Source organism: Leptodactylus fuscus, chromosome 3 (genome assembly GCF_031893055.1).
Source record: "Leptodactylus fuscus isolate aLepFus1 chromosome 3, aLepFus1.hap2, whole genome shotgun sequence".
Classification (NCBI taxonomy): Eukaryota; Metazoa; Chordata; class Amphibia; order Anura; family Leptodactylidae; genus Leptodactylus; species Leptodactylus fuscus.
The window spans coordinates 116,826,793-116,847,516 of NC_134267.1; the positions used below are offsets into that span (position 1 = coordinate 116,826,793).

The following is a 20,724-nucleotide window of genomic DNA, read 5'->3' on the forward strand; positions in this document are numbered from 1 at the left end:
TGCACAGTGACACCATCTGCAGCAAGATGATGCTGCAGCTCTTTGGAGGTGGTCTGTGGATTGCCCTTGACTGTTCTCACCATTCTTCTTCTCTGCCTTTCTGATATTTTTTTTGGCCTGCCACTTCTGGGCTTAACAAGAACTGTCCCTGTGGTCTTCCATTTCCTTACTATGTTCCTCACAGTGGAAACTGACAGGTTAAATCTCTGAGACAACTTTTTGTATCCTTACCCTGAACAACTATGTTGAACAATCTTTGTTTTCAGATCATTTGAGAGCGGGCTGTCCATGTTCGGCGACCATCAAACTTAACTGAACTTGAATTGTTTTGTAGAAAGAAATGGTCCAAAATACCTTCATCCAGGATCCAGGGACTGATTAAAAGCTACAGGAAGCAACTAGAGGCTGTTATCTTTGCAAAAGGAGGATCTACTAAATATTAATGTCACTTTTCTGTTGAGGTGCCCATATTTTTGCACCAGTCAAATTTTGGTTTAATGCATATTGCGCATTTTCTGTTAGTACAATAAACCTCATTTCAATCCTGAAATATTACTGTGTCCATCAGTTATTAGATATATCAAACTGAAATGGCTGTTGCAAACACCAAAATATTTAGAACTAAAAATGATTAAGATTAATAGGGGTGCCCAAACTTTTTCATAGGACTGTATAACAATCAATGAGTGGTACTGGTATTTAACCTAGTTTTATCTATTTAGTAAAAGTAAAATTGCATATACTGTAAGTATGTCATCAGTAGATAGATAATATTGGCACAAATATGTAAAGTATTACACCAGTAGTCTGGCGTGGTCTCCAGGATTTGCTAGGGTTTATTTTTTGCCTTTTTATCTGCCATTAGTAGGTTGTGTACTTTACTATATAATCCTATATGGGAAGGTGCAGTGTAGTGTCTGTCTATACCAACCATATGATTACATTAGTACTTTCAAAAGGGCCTTGGACAGCTGACAGTTGGATTGGTAACTGCTTCATTTTTCTTCTCCACGCCTTTAGATAAATCATTGTATCTTATGCTTTCTGTGCACATATTAATGTTTTCAGTCATAACTCTTAAAGAGGATCAGGAGCTGCCAGGTAATGATCCATTGGACCCACACTATATTCTCGGGCAATGCCAGATACTTTTCTTAGTACACAATAAAAACCAATATAAAAGCTCTGGGCTGTCCACAGAACAGGCATTATCCACTTTAAATGCATCAATACCTTGTGCACACAAACCAAATAGTATCACAACAGTTTCTTTTGCTGCATCTGATTGTCCTATATGGATGAACTCCCCCCCCCGCCATCCGTGGTGAAACAGATCAGTTTGGCCATGGTAGAATTCCCTTCCATACATCGCAGAAAATACCCGCGGCAGAAATGCTGTAATTTCCAAGACTGTTGCATTTTTGGAAATCGCAGCATACCAATTATACATATGGAATTGCAGGCAGTTTCCTTATCAGTATCATTGAAGCAGAAAATCTGCAAAGGAAAATTGTGAAAACTTCTTGTGAAAAGTGCTATAGGAATTTTTTGAAAAGGCTGGTTTTACACTACCAAGTCTCGGACAAGACTGAGTTCGTGTTTGAGTCGCATTTATCAACTTGTACACTATGCCCGGACACAGATTCCTAACATTATAGTTATCTATGATGCTAGGAGCCATAGTGTACATTCTGCTAAATCTGGTGCACACAGAGTTTCACGTCTGAGACTCAGAAGTGTGAATCCAGCCTAATGTTCATATTGAGATCCAAAATCATAGATGATATTCTTTCCTCTGCACTTTATAGTGCAGAAAACCTCTTTTTGGGCTAAGGATAAAATTATTTCTTCACAATGTGTTACTAACATAGTAGTCTTTCACATAAAAACATGTAGCATGCTGGACACCCCCGGCCTTAGGTTTTGCCATTTCTCTTTTTCTGGGTCTGCATAATATGGATAAAGCACAGGCCTCTATAGCTGACCATAAAGAAACACAATTAGGAGTCTCTGTGTCCAGGCCATACCATTAAATATGCTAAAAGGAGACACTAGAGAAAATACAATTAAAACATACTAATGCTAGTTATATTTAGACCATAAACTAACTGCTATAAATGCACAGCATAGACTATCTGGAAAGTGCAAAAATATCTACTACAGAAATGAATAAAGACATATTATTATAATTTTAATATCGCATTCAGTGAAACACCTGGAACTTAAATAGCCTCTTTCACACTGCAAACAGATCTGTTATTGAGAAAATATGTACGTGTGAAGTGTATTTTATTTTAGATAAATTTTCCAGGATTATCTTTTCTTTCCAAAAGTCCCCATATGAAAACGTTAAAAGGAGCCCGCTAGCAGGTAATAAACATAATCCATAGGTTTCTGTGTTATTCAGCTTTCGAGCCCCATTTTAATATAAATCGCCATTTTATCCATATGCAAATTTTGGAAAAAATGCTTTGAGGCGTACTTTAGGATGCCTGGTCTTTGGTCTCAGCTCTACATACCTGGGCAAAGCACTTTTCCCCTCACTTGCGTATAAGTAAAGTGGCAATTTGCATGAAAATGGGGCTCCATAGCTGAATGAGGCATAATTGGAAACTGCAGAATCACCCGTACAAGGCACTATAATGAGGTTTATAGCCAACTTACTGCTGATAGTCTCCCTGTAAATATGTAAATTGGGAATTTGAGTAATGTTGTATACAGGCAATTCTCGAAAACAAAAAAGGTATTCTTGGCCAATAAAGTCCTTTAAAGAGCTGTTATCCTCCAAAGATAAACAAAAATCCTATATATGTAATCTTTATGGGAATTATTTCTTAGCCATCAAATGAAATCATTATATTTTACTTGTCAACTGTTAAGCATTTACTAATCTTGTGAACCCCGTTATGTCAAAGATACAACTTATCTTCCTCTCTTCCACCAAGAAAACCAAGAACAAACAAACCAATCACCAGCTAAATTCTATCCAGCCAAAGAGGCTATTTCAGCCTTCAGCGCTTTACTGATTCTGATAGAGTAGGATTTTTTTTGTGTAGTCCCTACTGTTCCTGAGCATTCATTTCTGTTAGTTTCAGAAGCCAATGCACTTAATAGCCTCTCTACTGTCAGGTCTTGGGCTGGAGCAGACAGTAATGCACCGCCCACCTGACAGTAGAGAGCCAAATTAGCATATTGGGTTCTGAAACTAACAGAAATGATTGCTCAGCAACAGTAGGGACTACAGAAAAAAAATATAACAGCACTGGAATCAGAAGACTGTGTCTACTGAATGACACAAAGAGTAGGATGAAGGGTCCTCTGTAAGTTCTCCTTGATTTGACTGAGTATGTACCGTATATACTCGAGGATAAGCGACCCGAATATAAGCCAAGGCCGCTAATTTTACCACAGAAAACTGGGAAAACTTATTGACTCGAGTATAAGCCTAGAAGGGGAAATGCAGCAGCTACTGGAAAATTTAAAAAATTAAAATAGATACCAATAAAATTACATTCTGAGACATTATGGTCATGTGCATTACAGCTTAGTAACTCCATGTGCCTCATAGCAATAACAGTTAACCCCATCATGTCCCTCACATTTACCCCCTGTGAGCCTCACGTAAGAGTTACTGATATGTGGGACATATGGAGGTAATAATTAGGTATCTTCATAATTAAGGTCCTTTATTAGTACCCCATGTGTCTCACATATTAGTAACCCTTATAAGGGGAACACAGGGGTTAATATGAGGGACATGATGGGGGTAACTACTATTAATGTGAGGCACATGGAGTTACTGAAACTAAATTAATAACCCCGAATGCCTGACATTAATAGGAATAGTACCTCCAGCAGGTACCTGTGTGTTTCACTTTCACTTTATTCTAGCTTCCTCTCCTCAATGCAGGGCAGCAGCAGGGGCTTCCCGTGCTTTCATCTCTCTTGCTAGAGAAGGGGGAGTGTCCTATATCATTACTGTAACACTAAAGGACCTTCCCCTTCGTTTCATTTAAGCAGGTCCTTGCCAGTCCGACCCGGAGTTGGACCCTGACTTGAGTATAAGCCGAGGGGGGCTTTTTCAGCATAAAAACTGTGCTGAAAAAGTCGGATTATACTCGAGTATATACAGTATGTGTTTTTAATAAGAAAGTGAGAGAAAGCATCCTCTGCTAGACCCCTCTTACAGCAACTTATCTCTTGGGATAGGTCACGAATGATGACTTATAACTTATATAACTTATAACTTATTAACATCTCTTATTTGTAATGTGAACCTTAGAAGCAAGCATTACATTTGTATGACATCACCAAACAAATCTGTGAGTAGATGAGGTTGTGTTTTTGATTAATTTGGCGGTCTTCCAGTTATCTACCAGAAACAAGTGTTTACAGTGCATAGAGTGAATACTGTTATTTGGCAAATGTTAGGAAGTCTACCATCTTACTATTCAATTTAGAACATTTTCCTTGCTTTACAATACCTTTAATAATGGTAAATGAAAATAAACTCTGTGGATAAGGTGCACAGCGTCTTGAATTGCACAGTGGGGATTTGGATCAGTTCCATATAAATATGCCAATCCTGACTGTTTCAAGTGGTAATATCTCTGGAAATAATACAAGTAGAACGCCATATAAAAACTGAGAATGTTATTTTTCATATGACAGGAGAACCACTGTTCTTAAGTTTCAAAGTGTTCAAGATATAACTATATGAAGTGACTCCCCAGTTTCAGCTGCCCTGCATTATACAGGAGAACGCCCACCCTTACTCCAGTTAAAAGTGGTATATGGATTTCAGCTAGTGATAGAGAAACAAGAAAAAGAAAGGAAATTTCTGCACAGTCAAAATATATTACAACATTTATTATTGCATCAAATGTTACCTGAACATCAGATGTGTTTAAAAGTATAGTTACCCTATAAGGTCTCAGAAAGGTTTTGTAACCAGATGAATGTTGCTGTCACTACTTTACTTGACATCTTCTACCAGATACATAAATCACAATGAATGGCACAGTAACCCATACCCTCAATAATTGAGGGTCCTAACGTTAAAACTTACACATATGACATATTTATGGCGTATCAGAATATCCATTTAGGGTATACAGGTTTTTTTGTCAGGCATATATAATCTGCTTCAGGATTTTGAAGCAGTTTTTTGGGTCTGTTCACACAACATAAAATGAAGAGAAAATTACTCTTCATTTTCCGTCGCCAGCATTTTTTCGTGGGCTAGACACAACGGGATGCCAATGCAATGTCGCGGCATCCTCCTGCTGAATAGGCCAGGATGAATGGGCCTAATCAGGAGGGGGTCTCGATCGGCAAACCCTGCAGACAAGATCCAGCAGGAAGCTTGTTTTTACTGAGTCCTGCTGCGATCTCTGACTCCCAATGAAAACAATGGGAGGTGGATTCGAGAGGAATCTGCCCCGGATTCAGGAGCGAAATCTGCCTTTAATCCGAGGCAAATTCCTCTGTGTGGACTGACCCTTAAAGAGGTTTCTGACACAGATTTTAGAAGCTGTCTTTTGCTTAGTACACAGGGTTCTGTTTCCTAAAAATACTAGCAGTTTTTCAAGTGTTTTTTGAAAACACAACTCAAAATCCTCATGAGTGTTTTTTTGTTGCCTCCTTTTATTTCTAGGATGGGGTGCTTCTTTTTTCTGCTACCTGAGAAAAATCTGTCACTGCCTTCCTTTAAAATGAATGGGAAACAGATTTTAAGCGTTATTTTCTCACAAACTGGTTCAAAATTAGTTTTACAAAAACTGTGTGAACATACCCTTAGAGGGATTGTCCAGTCAAAAAGAAATGTTTTGAAAACAGCTCAGAATAGGTTAAAAAAATGAACAAAGCCATACTCATTTTAGAAAAATAAATTTTATTCTGTGTGCAAATTAGGCGTTTCAAGTCAAGGGAGTAGAGCGCTAACCGAAGAAGTCAAGCTCTCCACAGTCATGTGATTGCAATTAGTATGTATATAAATCAACTCTTATGCCAACTCTGTATGCTTTCCTCAGAAAGAGAGATTCATTGAAATGAGGGCAGATCATTTGAACAAGGTGTGAAACCATCCCAGCATAACAGAAAAAAATTCAAAGGGAATCACTTCATCCTGCACATTATGGTGCCAGTTTATGATGGGAAAAAACACCTGATAACTCCTTTTAAAGTAGTTTCATTTTTTACAATAAAATCTTGAGATGGCATGTGTCACAGACTGAATCACCCCAGTGGGTAACCCATGAATATAAAGTACCAGCCACAATTGAATATCCCTTTGCAGAAATTTTAATTGATGTTACTCACACAGAGAACAATGGGGACTTTATCTGGAAGCCAAAATAGAATATAAGCAGGTTGCAACTAGAGAAACCAATGAGAAACACAGAATAGAAACTTCCCTCTGGACCCCAAGACAATCACAGACTTAATTGTAACCTTCTTAATACAGTTGTTAAAATGCAAGTGTAAAATGATTACAATCTGAAGAAATGATTCTGATTTCAGCACCTATTTGGATGGACAGCATGCTGCAATTGCACAACCTCAATAACATAAAATGATAATCTCAGACCCTCTGGATAAGACTAGCAATTGTAAAAGAATTAAACACATATAGGAAGGGAGATAGAAAAATAATATTTTATGCATGTTCCAAGGAAAACAATCACATAGCAATATAACAAAGCAATATGTGCAATATTATAAAAAATATTTACAGAGGAATGGTAGGAAGTAATATTGGCTATGCTGCAATACACAGAACAGCCATAGTGAAGGGAGTCTGTACTTACAAGTCTTCATTGTCTAGCATAAAATGATCAATTCACATATAGTAGCCATCAGTACCAATGGGGACACTAATGTGTCAGCAAACACAACTAACAAAGGAGTCATTTAGACAAGGTCCAGGATCTCATAGCTAAAAGACAGAAATATGCAATGGTTGCAAGTGACAGTAATAGAGTCCCTACTTTAATATGCTCTAGATCTAGCCCTGTATTAGTACAGCCTTATTCAACAGACACATAGCTCTACAAAGACATTCCCTATAAGTTTGGGATATAACGCATGTCCTGTACATAGCTTCGCCGTGTATCATAGTCCAGACTCACTGAACCATTTGTCTGCACTGACTGCTCATCTCACCCACACAAATGGAAATATACCAACTTAAGCTGTGACTTGCATTAAAGTGTGCTGTGCATATAAAAATAGGATCTGCTCATTGCAAGCACTTCTTCTAACTTGGGTTATCATTGTATTTATACTGAATAAACATACATCTCATACATGCCATCCAAATATTTCTATAATGTACATAGCATATCAGTCCAATGACGCTTTAGGATAATATAAAATTCTAGCTTTCAATATTTGCTACCGGTTACAAGTATTGGCGTAATAGATGTAGAAGGTATCTAATACTACACATTAAATCATCCTAATTTCGAGGAAATTTGTTATACTGTCCAAACCATATTAGTAAATACTATGTCAAAAAAACTTGGCATTGCAATATAATAAAACATGTAAGATCTTCATGGTATGAATTGCAAATAGCAGTATCTAAAAAGTAACCATATGAAAAAGGCAGGTAGAGAGCAATGGGCAGTTTGGTGGTAAGGGTGCCCATTGCAGAGAAGGGCATCATTGGGCAGAGATCATTGTAACTCATGATGGGTCCATGCACCTGTGATAATGCCATAGGACACTATAGGACACTAGAGATCAGGTTGTGCTCTGATAAGGCATCTCATGGAGCAGACACATGTCCATAGCCTACAATACAACCCTGTACAGTACATAAGCACAGGTAGGTCCATCCTTGCTGACAAGTCGCTGCCATCTGCCTCTGCAGAGGTGGTTTCCATATTATACATATATGAGGGTACAGCTGGTGACATTACATGACATTTACACTCCATACCGGCAGTCATAGCATGACTACAACACATGTGCCAGTGATGTGCCAGCCTCAGTACCCGCTCTATACAGCCAGGTCCCACCATGACTGAATAGAGGTGGCACTGTAGCCTGACCATGAACACAGGAGCTATCTACAAAGCCACGGTCTATACATAGACATGCACCTGACATTGACGAGTGGCACGGGCTTACCACTGAGGAGAGAGAGCTGCTGCCCGATGTCTCCTTCTATATGCTCTGCACGGCATCAATGGGCTCCCAGCTCCCAGAGGTCGGCGCTGCCTCCATCTCTCCCTCGTCAGAAACCGAGAGGCTGCAGCCAGGACTGAACCGAACAGATAGGACGGGGGGACCTGGAGGAGGGAGGAGGATGCGGGGGCGCGCACTGACATAGCGCGGGCAAAGTGTGCGCGCATCCCCCCGAACAGGAGCGCTGGGGGATGCACGTACTAGCGGGGCCCTGGGCAGCCACTGGCACCAAGGGGTCCTGTGTGTGCCAGTGACACATTAGGTGTCCCTGTACGAATGCCCAGCTTGCCAATCATATATACGGTCTCCGTGTAGGAGTGCCAGTCTACCATTTGCATATAGCGGCTATTTAGGGTACCCAGCCTTTCAGTCAGAGCTATGTGCCTGTGTAAGCGTGCCAGGAGAATATACAGCATTTAATATGCATGCTAGCTTGCCAGCCTCATATATAACATGTGTGTATACTAGACATTGCCTACATGTGGGGGGTGTTCTCTCAGATAAATGAGGTTAATGAAAGGAGCGACTCGCGCCATGAGTTCCGCGGCATGAATCGCCCATGGAAATTCGTGGCAAGGTCGAGCAGGACGCTTATTTTTTCAGTATCCTTGCATGATCTCTGCCTTCTCTTGATAAGAGGCAGGATTTGACGCTGACTATGAGGTAAAATCCACCTTAAAATCTGCTCCAAATTCTGCCACGTAAGCATACTCTTAGGGTACATACTAGAGATGAGCAAATACTATTCGAAATGGCAGTTTCGAATAGCACGCTCCCATAGGAATGAATGGACGCAGCCGGTGTCCGGCCGCTTAACCCCCTGCGCGCTGGCCGCTCCCATTCATTCCTACGGGAGCGTGCTATTCGAAACTGCTGTTTTGAATAGTATTCGCTCATCTCTAGTACATTCATATAGTGGAAAATGAAGAGGAAATCCATATTTGTCCGCGGGCTAGCTGCGACGGGATGCCGATGCAGGATATCGCCATTCCGCCATGTCTTCTCGCTGCTGACTAAGCCCAAATGAACAGACCTAAACAACAGGGAGTCTTGAACCACTGGGAGACAGCAGGGAGTCTCGAAATCTGCGGCAAGATCAAGTAGAACGCTTATTTTTTCAGTGTCCTGATGTGATCTTTGTCTCCCATTGAGAACAGTGGGGGGCGAGAGCCAGGGTGAAATCTGCTGCATCTTTGGAATAATAAATCAGATGTAAAGCATGTATGCCAGATTTTTGCTGCAAAATAAGCCAGAATTCTGCTGCATGTTTAATTTATCTTCCCATTGACTGTGTTAGGGTACCCTGACTGGCACTGAGATATTAAACGATGCCCCCTTTTTATCAGGCCAGCCCACATGTCACACAAGACGAAAACTGTTAGTGTCTAAAGCACATAGAAAATTAAGTGTAAGGCATGTACGCCAGTTTTTGGCACAAATTATGGCTTGGTTTCCCATAATTATGGTGCAAAACAAGGATGCAGTGGTTGAATTTGTGGCTCAAAAATGTGGCTGAAATTGTGGCCCAACTTCCAAAATTGTGGCACAATGTCTGGCTCACAGTTTGACATATAAATCACATCCCTTTACCAAGCCCCACCAACATGCCGAACGAGGCGCACAAACTGTACGCCAATTTTTTGTTGCAATTTATGCTACATTACCAGTGCATGTTTATTAGTTTATCTGCCCTATTGCCTGTGTTAGGGTACCCTGCCTGCCAGTGAGATCTATATATCCTGCCATTAGTCATCAGAAAATGGAGCAGGTAAACTTAAACCAACTTTTAGGTCGGAGCCCCATGTAGCTAAAGGCCACAATTTCGCCACAGTGTTTTACATTAACTGCAAATCACAGCTTGTCAATCATACCTGTGTAAACAATGGCTGTTTCTGTATAATGGAAGCAGAAAGTCTGTAGAGAAAAACTCTGCATACTTTCTGTGAAAAGCAATGTGGGAAAAACTGCAATGTGTTTCCACCGCAGTTTTTCATGCTATGCTTTTTGGCTGCAGCTCGCAATATAAGGCCTTAGCCCTAGACAGTTCAAAGTTATACTAGAAAGTCTTAAACTGAGCCAGATTTTCTAATGCTAGAAAGTGTCCAAAACACATAGAAAATGAGATGTAAAGCATATACACATTGGTGTTAATTACACTGGAATTCTGTTACATATTTTTTAGTTTATCAGCTCCACTGTGCGGATACAACTTATTCTTAGTAAGTTAAAATATATTTAATAGTGATGAAGTCCTTGTCGAGCAACCAGCTTGTAGAATAAAGAGGACAAAAATACTGGTTCGTTATTCTAGGGCTGGTAATTTGCAGTTTCTGCCCACAGATTAGGAGTGAATGGATACCCTGGCTTGTCTCGGCTGCACACTATTATGATGCAGGCATTCTGAAGCAAACCTCCAGTATTCCGTTTCAGTGTTCCCTCCAGGACATTCAGCTGTGCACTACCTTACAGTCAACAACATGAAGAGCCAGTTCTCTCAGTCCTTTATTCACCTTCAAAAGTGAAGGTTCACCTTCAAAAAGTGTCCGTATTTTTCGGACTATAAGACGCACTTTTTCCCCCCAAAATTTGGGTGTAAAAGAAGGGTGCATCTTATAGTCCGAATGTGGCCGCAATACAGACCCGGCATCTGCTGTAGTAGGAAGGCGGATGTCGGGGAGTGTTAGACGCCGGCACATATGCCGGGGCCTGAGACATCGCTACTCTCTTGCCCTGCAGGAAGCCAGCAGCGGCAGGAGTGATTGCCGTCTATGGGACTTGCAATTAAATGACCGCATGTTCAAGCCCCCTAAGAACTAATAAAATAGTTAAAATAAAAAACAAAACTTTAAAAATATATAATAAAAAAATGAAATAAATAAGAGTTCTAAATCACCTATTTTCCCTAGAATACAATGTGACCTTGCAGCTGTTCAAAACTACAACTCCCATATATTAAATATTTTACCATTTTTTGCTTCAAAACTTTTTTTTCCCTATTTTCCTCCTCTAAAACCTAGGTGCGTCTTATAGTCCAGTGCATCTTATAGTCTGAAATGTGGCTACAGCCCTGCCACCAAGTCATGCACACATTTTCACTCCCCAGCAAGGCTCATGGTTCAGGTGTCCATGCATCTGATTCCTCATTTGTGGGATTTTATCATATCCAATGGACACAGTCCATTCCATTTGAACATTAGCAGGAAAGGCAAATATCTGGAATACACTGTGTTGTTGTACATCCAAAATGTTGTTCAGCCATTATTCCTTCTGAGTCAGCTGTAATTCTCTTGGTGGTGATGGGGGAGTCCTTGTTAATCTGACACAATTTCTTAATCATCCAGCTCTTGAAAAAAGTCTCTTCATCTGAATACAACTGGGTTGTTCACCTGTATGGTAGGATGAAGTGTTTACACAGAGCCTATGTTGCTGGCTTGGCTAAATGATCCTGTGTGGGAACTGCCAATACACAAATGATTGATGATTGCAGGAAGCACTTATCAATTTAGTGAGGCTTGTAGGGAGTACCAGATTTGGATCAACCAGGCCAGGGTCGGACTGGCCTGCCGGAGCACCGGGGAATCCCCCGGTGGGCCCCAGGCCCCGACAATATATTGCTGCTCTTTTTAAGAAAAAGCATAGGCAGGGGCCCGATCTGCACAGGGTCGGACTGGGCCACCGGGTAGGCCCCGAGCCTTGACTGTCAGTGCTCATTTCCTCAATGCAGAAGCACTGGTCAGGGGCCCGATCGGGATGTCAGGGGCTGGTTCGGGCCCCTGTCCAGTGCATTTGCATTGATAAACTGAGCGCTGCTAGTGGCAGGGGCTGGAACAGTAAGCTCGGGGCCCCAGGCTGCTGGCAGCGCTGCAATGAATAAAGAAGCACGGCTGCCGGCAGTTTCCCAGGGCCCCGACACTAAGGCTGCATTCACACGGAGTAAACGCTGGCGTTTTTTGTGTGTTTTTTGCACATAGCGCCGCGTTTACGCCGCGTAGCGTCGCGTTAACGCCGCGTATACGCCGCGTTAACGCCGCGCTATTTAGCGGTGGCGTTGCCCGGCGTTAACGCGGCGTATACGCGGCGTTAACGCGACGCTACGCGGCGTAAACGCGGCGCTATGTGCAAAAAACACACAAAAAACGCCAGCGTTTACTCCGTGTGAATGCAGCCTTACACAGAGGGGCCTCCTGCCAGTGCAATCTTAGGAAGCGATCTCTCTGCAAGCCCGGACTTTCCCCCCTCCCCCTCCTCTTCAGAATGAGTCATCGTTTACATCGGCCTGTGTGGGGACAGAGGAGTCTGCTGCTGCTGCTTCACAAATGTGAGTATATTTTTTTCTTTTTTTTTTGGTAAAATGTAATATTTAATATGTATAGGTGTACATTTGTTTAACCCTTAAGTCCTATCATGGTGTCTATCATACACCACTACCATACACATATCACTATGATAGACACCATGTTAGTACTTAAGGGTTAAAGCATGTGTCTTGTATACTGTGTGAGGACTGTATGTTTGTATACAGGTATGTGTGTGTATATACAGTATGCTATAATAATGTGAGTATATATGGTATATGAATGTATATAAATGTGTATATGCTAAATATATATATATATATATATATATATATATATATATATATATGTGTGTGAGTATATATGAATGTATATGTATGAGTGTGTAGGTAACTTGCAGTTTTTGGAAATCGCAGCACTTATACCTACGGAAACACCTACAGTGTTCCTATAGGTATAATGGAAGCAGAAAGTCCTCAGAGCAAACCTCTGTGGAGTTTCTGCAAAAAGCGTTGCAAGAAAACTGATGTGTTGGCACCGGGGTTTTTCCTGCAGCGCTTTTTTGCTGCGGGACGCTGTGTTAGGTTTTAGGTGATGTACAGTATATTGAGATGTTAAAGAGGTCCTTTCACCACCTGGGGCACATGCAGTTTAATACACCGCTAGAAAGCCGACAGTGCGCTGATTTCACAGCAGCTTTCCTGTTCTGTGCCCCCGGTGAAGAGCTATCAGTCCCGGTACTGTAGCTCTTCACTGTCAGAAAGGCGTTTCTTACAGTCAGTCAGGAACGTCCTTCTTCCCAGCAGCGCCTATTGTGCTGTACTATGAGATCAGGGAGGAACACCCCCTCCCCTCCTGATAATGCTCGTCCATAGACGTGTACTGGGGAGAGGTAGCGTTCCTCAACGCTCAGCGTCATCACTAGGCGGTAAGCAACACCCCCTCACACAGTACAGCGCAATAGATGCTACTGTGATGAAGGGCGTTACTGATTGACTGTCAGAAATGCCCTTCTGACAGTGAAGAGCTACGGTACCGGCACCGATAGCTCTTCACCCGGGGCACAGAACAGGAAAGATGCACTGAATTCAACACACTGTCGGCTTTCTAGCGGTGTATTAAACCGCATGTACCCCAAATGGTGAAAGGTCCTCTTTAAGGATTAGGTGCAACAGTGAGATGCAGTGTTTTTCATTGAGCTTTTGTCCCGAGCACCCCGTTATCCTCCTGCCTGTGTCTGTTCAGTCTCATGGCCTTATTTCTGGAAATCCTGTATCTAATTGGTTTCAGTGGTCCCATGAGGTGCAGGACTCCCAGCATGGAGGCGCTGGCACAAGACTAAATGGCACATGGGTTGCTCCAATTCCTGGATAAATCTTTAAAGTATTTATCCTTCTTAATAATATTGATGGTCTGTCCTTAGGATAGGCCATCAATATTACATCTGTGATGATACAACAGCCAGGACCGCTGCAGATCAGCTCTTCCAGGACAGTGTGGCTACAGGTAATGGTAACATTTCTAGGAGCTGCACTGTTCACTTTCCATACAGAGTGTAGCAGTAGGTTTAGGTAGTATGTTGTTGCACATTGTATGGCAGGTGAGCAGCATGGCTCCCGAGATGGTATTACCTTTAGCTGCCCTGTCTCGGTATCACTGGTCTGCAGGGTCCTGGTGGTGGGCCCCTATAAACAATTCCACTGGTGGGCCCTAGACACCCCAGTCCGACCCTGAACCAGGCCCACAGTTTGGCACTGTCAGCACTCTTCAAACACTGTAGTTGTTACACTGCAAGTCCAGATGGTAGTAGAAGTGCTAGAGCCAGGCAAATGTCTTACTCAGTCCAAAGTGTCCTTTCTTTGCATGCATCCACTCAGCAGTGCTTCTTACTTCACCTGTTTACAGCTTTACTCCTCAACACAGAACCCTTCTCAGACCACCAGCCACTTTCTCTGCTGCCACAATCTATACCCCCAGGGACAAGGCTTCCTGCTGTCAAATATGCAGTTGCCAGATTCACAGCCAATCCCGGACTCTATCAACCTGTGGATCCTTTGACTGGTTTGTAGACCATTCCTCATTCACTTCAGCTCTGGAGAGGTTCTCCCCACATACCTTCTCCTGGATTGTAGCATGCCTCTTCACCTGGGTCTCATCTTCTTCATAGTCTTTGTCTTTGTAGTCATTGTGTGCTTCCATAGGATTGCAGGACAGAACATACTGGATTTGTCACACCCTGCCCAATATTGTAGTTTGAATGAGAATCTTTTTCAGGCAGAACATTAAATACTGTTCAAGAGCTCCCAGCTTGGCTTTATCCAGATGCACCAAAAGATTAATATCAGTCAGCAAAACTCCATGCCAGTTAAAATGTTTGCAAATTTTTCTGTTACTACCGACAGCCCTGCAAACAGTTCCAGGTTAATTGAGCCCTAATTATCTGGGCTTCTTTTTGCTTTCACAGAGGATCTGGCTGGCATAAACAGTCATCCATTCCTGCCCATCCATGTGTCAACATGATACCCAGTTGATTTAGGTTCCCATAGGTTGACAAAAGCAGAATGTGCCTTGGCCCTGCTCTTGTCTTGCCCTGGGGACAGTCAGCAAGGTGTATGAAAGGGCTGCCACCTTGTTAATGTCCTTCAGAAACTGGCAGCAGTAATTCAGAAGACTCCAAGAAGGACTGCTGCTTACTACTGGTCCTTTGGACTGACCATTGTTGTAATATCTGTTCCTTTATTTTCATGAGTTGTATCCCATCCCTTAAACACTACTTGCCTTAGGTACTATAAGCTCTCTTTGAGGACATGGCACTTCTTGGGTTTCAGTTTCTTTTTGTTCTTGTTGGGTTCGGACTCAGTCCAACTGCTTCACTTGCACCTCGAACATGGACAAGAAAATTATCAAATCACCTTCATGATTCATTTTCCACAGGCTTATCTCCATCAGTTGCTGTAACGTTGCCGGGGCACTGTTGAGATTGAATGACATACGGAAGAACAGCCCCACTGGAATGGTGAAAGCTTTTTTCCCCAAGGCTTTCTCAGCTATCAGCACTTGCCAGTTTCCTCTAACCAAGTCCAAAGTAGATAAATACAGTGCCCTGCCAAGGGCAGCCACTGAATCTACAATCCTAGGCAGGGAATATATATCTCAAACCATGCAGGCATTGACAATTCAGTAAGTTATGCGATTCGGCAAGGAGTCATCCTTCTTTTTAACCAGCACAAAGGGAAACAACCACAAGCTCATGCTAGGCTATTTCTGACCTGACTATTATGCATCCACTTCAGCAGTGTATACAGAGCTGGTGTTATCTGCTCCCTGTTTGGCGGTGCATCCCTGTTAAAGATTTTATGAGTGATCATCTGGCTCCCCTGAAATCAACTTTGTCTCTAGAAGACAGTGGCATGTTTCCCTAAAATCTGGGCAATCATGATTCATAGTAACCTCTTGCAGCAATTTATTCTGTTAGAGTGATTTTCTGTTTCTTATGTGATATACCAGACATTTTTTCCTTCTCTGTAATCTTGAACCATGTTCTATTTAGAAAACCAGACGTTTGATTCTTCCCAGAAATAAAATGTATTCTTGTCTAATTTCTCAGAATAATTGTCATTTGTGTAGCTTAGATTGATGCCAATGGCCTGCCATATTTTGATGGATGTACTTACATATTTGAGCCTATAAAATAAAAGGTTTCTCGTGGAACTTTGCAGAGCTCTGTTCAAACACCAAAGAAGCATTAACTCGTGTCTGTGTGATTGCCACCGGTGACAATCTGACTATATAATCTACCTGGTAAGAACTGACAACTTTGACAATTCCCTGTTGGACCAGCTTCTTACACCATCAGGGGGAGGGGTGGAGCACCATAGCAGTTGCCATAGCTCCATTGGTTGACTCCATTTACCACCAGCTATGTCTGTGGAGATTGCCTCCCCTGCACTGGGTACACTTCATCCACCAACTCAAGTGGGGCAAGGGTCTCCTGAAAGCAACTCCTTCTCATTTCAGCATTGGTTCTAATATCAAAGTAGTGGCTTGCCACTTCAAGCTGCTGCTCACCAGTAAGGGTACTAGAGTCTCATGTCCTGCCTGTATTTATACACCTTTGTAGGTTCCTGCTGTGGGGACTTTAGACTGGGGATGCCCCACCAATAACTGGGGCCTAGTTTCTTTCAGCACATTCATATCTAGTATTACCGATACATGAGGGTCAGTCAACTCCTCTACCACAACTACACTGTTCTTTTTCAGGATCTATCCTCAGACGTCTATGTGGGCGGACATCCCGATAGGCAGGTTGTTGGCCCACTTCAAATTCAGCCATGGAGCATTCTCCATTTGCACAGTTGGTGCTAAGAAAGTCTTGAATTTAGCTGGGCCAGGATGTAAACTTGAGTTCCCCATGTTGATTAGGTAGAGCAAATAATTTCCTCCAGTTTTAGCTTTCACCACTGGGCTTTCTCTGACAACATCCACCAAGAAAGCTCCTTTGATTGGTCCCTTCACAAAACGCCACAATAATTCTTCTCCGTGAGGTACTGACTGTCACCTGGAGACTTTGAGTAACTCAGAACTCAATAAGAATTTCCTCAATTCAGGTCAGCCATGCCTCGCCTGCATTTTCTCTCAGTGGAGAGACACTTCCAGGAGAGAAATTTCAGCCTTCTAATCCCTTCCCAGCCAGTCTCCTCCCTAAGTACCTTTCAAAAGGGCTTCTGTGGTGCCATTTCTCTCTCTCAGAATCCTCTAACAACTAGTTTTGAAGGCTCATAAGAAACTGATCTGGCAGCACTGTACCTGGGTCTGCCAGAGGCTCCCCACTTGTCCCTGCTTTGTTCTGCAACATGGTCAAGAGTTCTTGGAGTCCATTAGTTAACTTGACAAGGGACTCTACCTCCCACGTCATCCTTTCAAATACGGTAATTGTATTCACATAGCTGCTTGTGTTGGCACATCACCATAGACTTTCTTCTTTAGAGCACAGATCTGCTCAAAGTTACCACTGCGGTCAGCTGGCTGCAGCATCACTGTCTTCCTTGGCCTTTTTAGAATACTTACAGCCAACACTGCTTTTCTTTGAGCCAAAGCCAAGAATGGCTACAAAGGAAAATATAACGTAAGCTCTAATACTTTTATCTTCTGACCAATCCACTCCTGGTTTTGGCTAAAAAACAAAACAAAAAGACCTGCAACAAAAAAATCAGCGTTTCCGCATCCTGGGCCCTCAGACTAAATTTGGTATTTTTGGGATCATAAGAGTAGAATGTCGTTTGAACTGCACAGTGAATGATGTAAAAACAAAACCTGCAATGACATTTTTTTTTTGTAAATTCCATCCCTCATTCAGCACTTTTTTCAGCTTTGCAGTATATCATAAAGGCTATTAAATGTTGCCAATAGAAAGTATAAATTGCCCAGTAAAAAAAAACAATCCCTCTAAAGGCTAAGTGAATGAAGATCTAAAGAAGTTTAGTTCTAATTGTTTTAGAAGAAAATTATCTTTGGCGGGAAGGGGTTAAATGGCCCTCAATAGTATTCACTTGTAAAGTCTGTGTATGATATCCAAATATAATCTATTATATGAAGGGATACAATCGATAGGATTGTACTTGTTGTGTAATATCACAAAGGCCCTGTGGTGTTAGAATTTAATTATAAATACGTATATACTCAAGTATAAGCCGACATGAATATAAGCCGAGGCCCCTAATTTTACCACAAAAAACTGGGAAAACTTATTGACTCGAGTATAAGCCGGGGGGGGGGGGGAATGCAGCAGCTAATGGAAAATTTCAAAAATTAAAATGGTCGGAATTTTTGGGTGCAGTAGTTGCTGGGCGCTGGGGTAGGGGAGGGGGTGTTTTGGTTGTCTGTCTGCCCCTTCCCTGAGCTTGAGGACGGGGTCCCCCCCCACTTGGAATTCAGCCTGGCTGAATATAGGGTATCTGCAGTGCTCCTTTTAACCTCTTCCTGACGGAACAGGAACACTGCAGATACCCTATATTCAGTAGACCGGGTACTTTCAGACACAGGGATACCTAATGTGTATGTGTTTCACAGTAATTTTCTACTTTTATATGTATTCTAGGGAAAGGAGGGATTTAGAACTTTTATTTCCTTTTTCTTTTTTTAAATTATATTTTTTTAAAGCTTTTTTTTTTTCCTACTATTTCGTGGGAGATTCTATACATTACTATTGCGGCTGGTCATAGAAAAAAATAAATAAAATAAAATAAAAAAAATAATAATAATTTTTTTTTTTTTTTTGCTTGATATACTATACTATAAGCCAAGGAGGACTTTTTCAGCACAAAAACTGTGCTGAAAAATTCGGCTTATACTCAGGTATATAAAATTTCTTTTCTTTACATCACTGTCATCATTGATTGGACAATGTCAGACCATGTAAGGACACATAAGGCTAAGGGGGCGTTCACACTACAGTTGGTGTTCAACAGCAGTGTCCATACCTACTGTCCATTCAAGATTTTAGCAACAGACAGTATTTGTGTCCCTTACAATTTTCATTCATTTCAATGGGGTTTTATCTGTTGTCCTTCAGTGTCCTTTACTGTCCGTTTGTGTCCTTTAGTGTCTGTTTTCAACCATGCTTGTTTTTTCAAGTGGATAAAAAAATCCTACGTGCAGGACTTTTCTGTCCGTTTGAAAAAATGGACAGCAAGTGTCCTTTTTTAGCATTGAGGTCTATGGGCAACAGACAGTAACTGATAGCCATCAGTTACTGTCCGTTTGTGTATGTTCTGATAGGTGTCCGATTTTTTTTTTTTGAAAGGACACCTTCTGAGCAGACACCAACGGTAGTGTGAACCCTACCTAAGGTCCGATGATGTAAACCACGGTTAAAAACAGTGTAGAAAAGAACACAGTGAAAATGCGTTGCATTTTTTTTGGAGTGTTTTTCATTTAGTTTCCTCTGTGTTCTTTCCTTCCCTACAAATTTCTTGGGATTCTGCAGCTAAAATTAACATGCTGCGTTTTTTCTGCAATGTGTAGATGAGATTAATGAAAATCTCACCCACTTTGCTGGTACTGTAAGATTCAGTGTTTTTTATCACTGCTTTTCTGCAGTAGCTAAAAGTGCAGCATTTCTGAAAAATGAGGCCTTAGGCCCAGTTCCAGTGCGGTAACTACCGCCATAGCAGCGGAGGCAGCTGCCACAGGGCCTGGGACATTAGGGGCGGACATGTTACTTACCTCTCCACGATCCTGCCAGGCCTCCTTCCTGACGTCCTTTCTGACGTCTCTGACGTCACATGATCCTGGCCTGTGTCCCTGGTCATGTGATGTCCGACGTCATAGCAGAAGGACGGCAGCAGAGAGCAGCATAGGAGCCGGGGGACAGGTAAATAACAGTGTTTTTTTATGTTTTTATTCCCCCGGGTCTCCGATTATTATACTCTGGGGTCTGAAAAGACCCCAGAGTATAATAATTGTTTATGGGTGTCCACTATGGGGTATAATACTGTGTGCAGGGGCCACTAAGGGACATAATACTGTGTGCAGGGGCCACTATGGGGGATAATACTGTGTGCAGGGGCCACTATGGGGGATAATACTGCGTGCAGGGGCCACTATTGGGTTACAATATCGTGTGCAGGAGCCACTATTGGGGTACAATACTGTGTGCAGGGGACACTATTGGGGCATAATACTGTGTGCAGGGGCCACTATGGGGGATAATACTGCGTGCAGGGGCCACTATGGGGCATAATAGAACGCGCAGGAATGCGTAGGAGGGGGTCGGTTGAGGTCTTCGGCGTCGGTCAGGGGTGGGGCCATGTCAAAAGTTCGCCACGGGGCCCCGCCGTTCCTAGTTACTAGAGATGAGCGAACACTAAAATGTTCGAGGTTCGAAATTCGATTCGAACAGCCGCTCAATGTTCGTGTGTTCGAACGGGTTTCGAACCCCATTATAGTCTATGGGGAACAGATACTCGTTAAGGGGGAAACCCAAATCCGTGTCTGGAGGGTCACCAAGTCCACTAAGACAACCCAGGAAATGATGCCAACACCTCTGGAATGACACTGGGACAGCAGGGGAAGCATGTCTGGGGGCATCTAACACACCAAAGACCCTCTATTACCCCAACATCACAGCCTAACAACTACACACTTTACACACTCAATACCACCTCTCTGACAGTAGGAAAACACCTTGAAACATGTGTATTTGGCACTTGCAGTGAGGAGAGCTTGTCACCAGCAG

The 20,724-nt window shown here is 42.3% G+C and overlaps 1 protein-coding gene across 1 annotated transcript in view; it reads right to left on the reverse strand.

Annotated features, from left to right (window-relative positions):
- Positions 1 to 8,264, reverse strand: part of FUT9 (fucosyltransferase 9) — a 108,837-nt gene extending 100,573 nt beyond the window's left edge. The window contains exon 1 of the mRNA XM_075268221.1: positions 8,109 to 8,264. The gene's annotated coding sequence lies outside the window, so the exon portion shown is untranslated. The remainder of the gene's footprint in view (positions 1 to 8,108) is intronic.
- Positions 8,265 to 20,724: the final 12,460 nt, after the last annotated feature.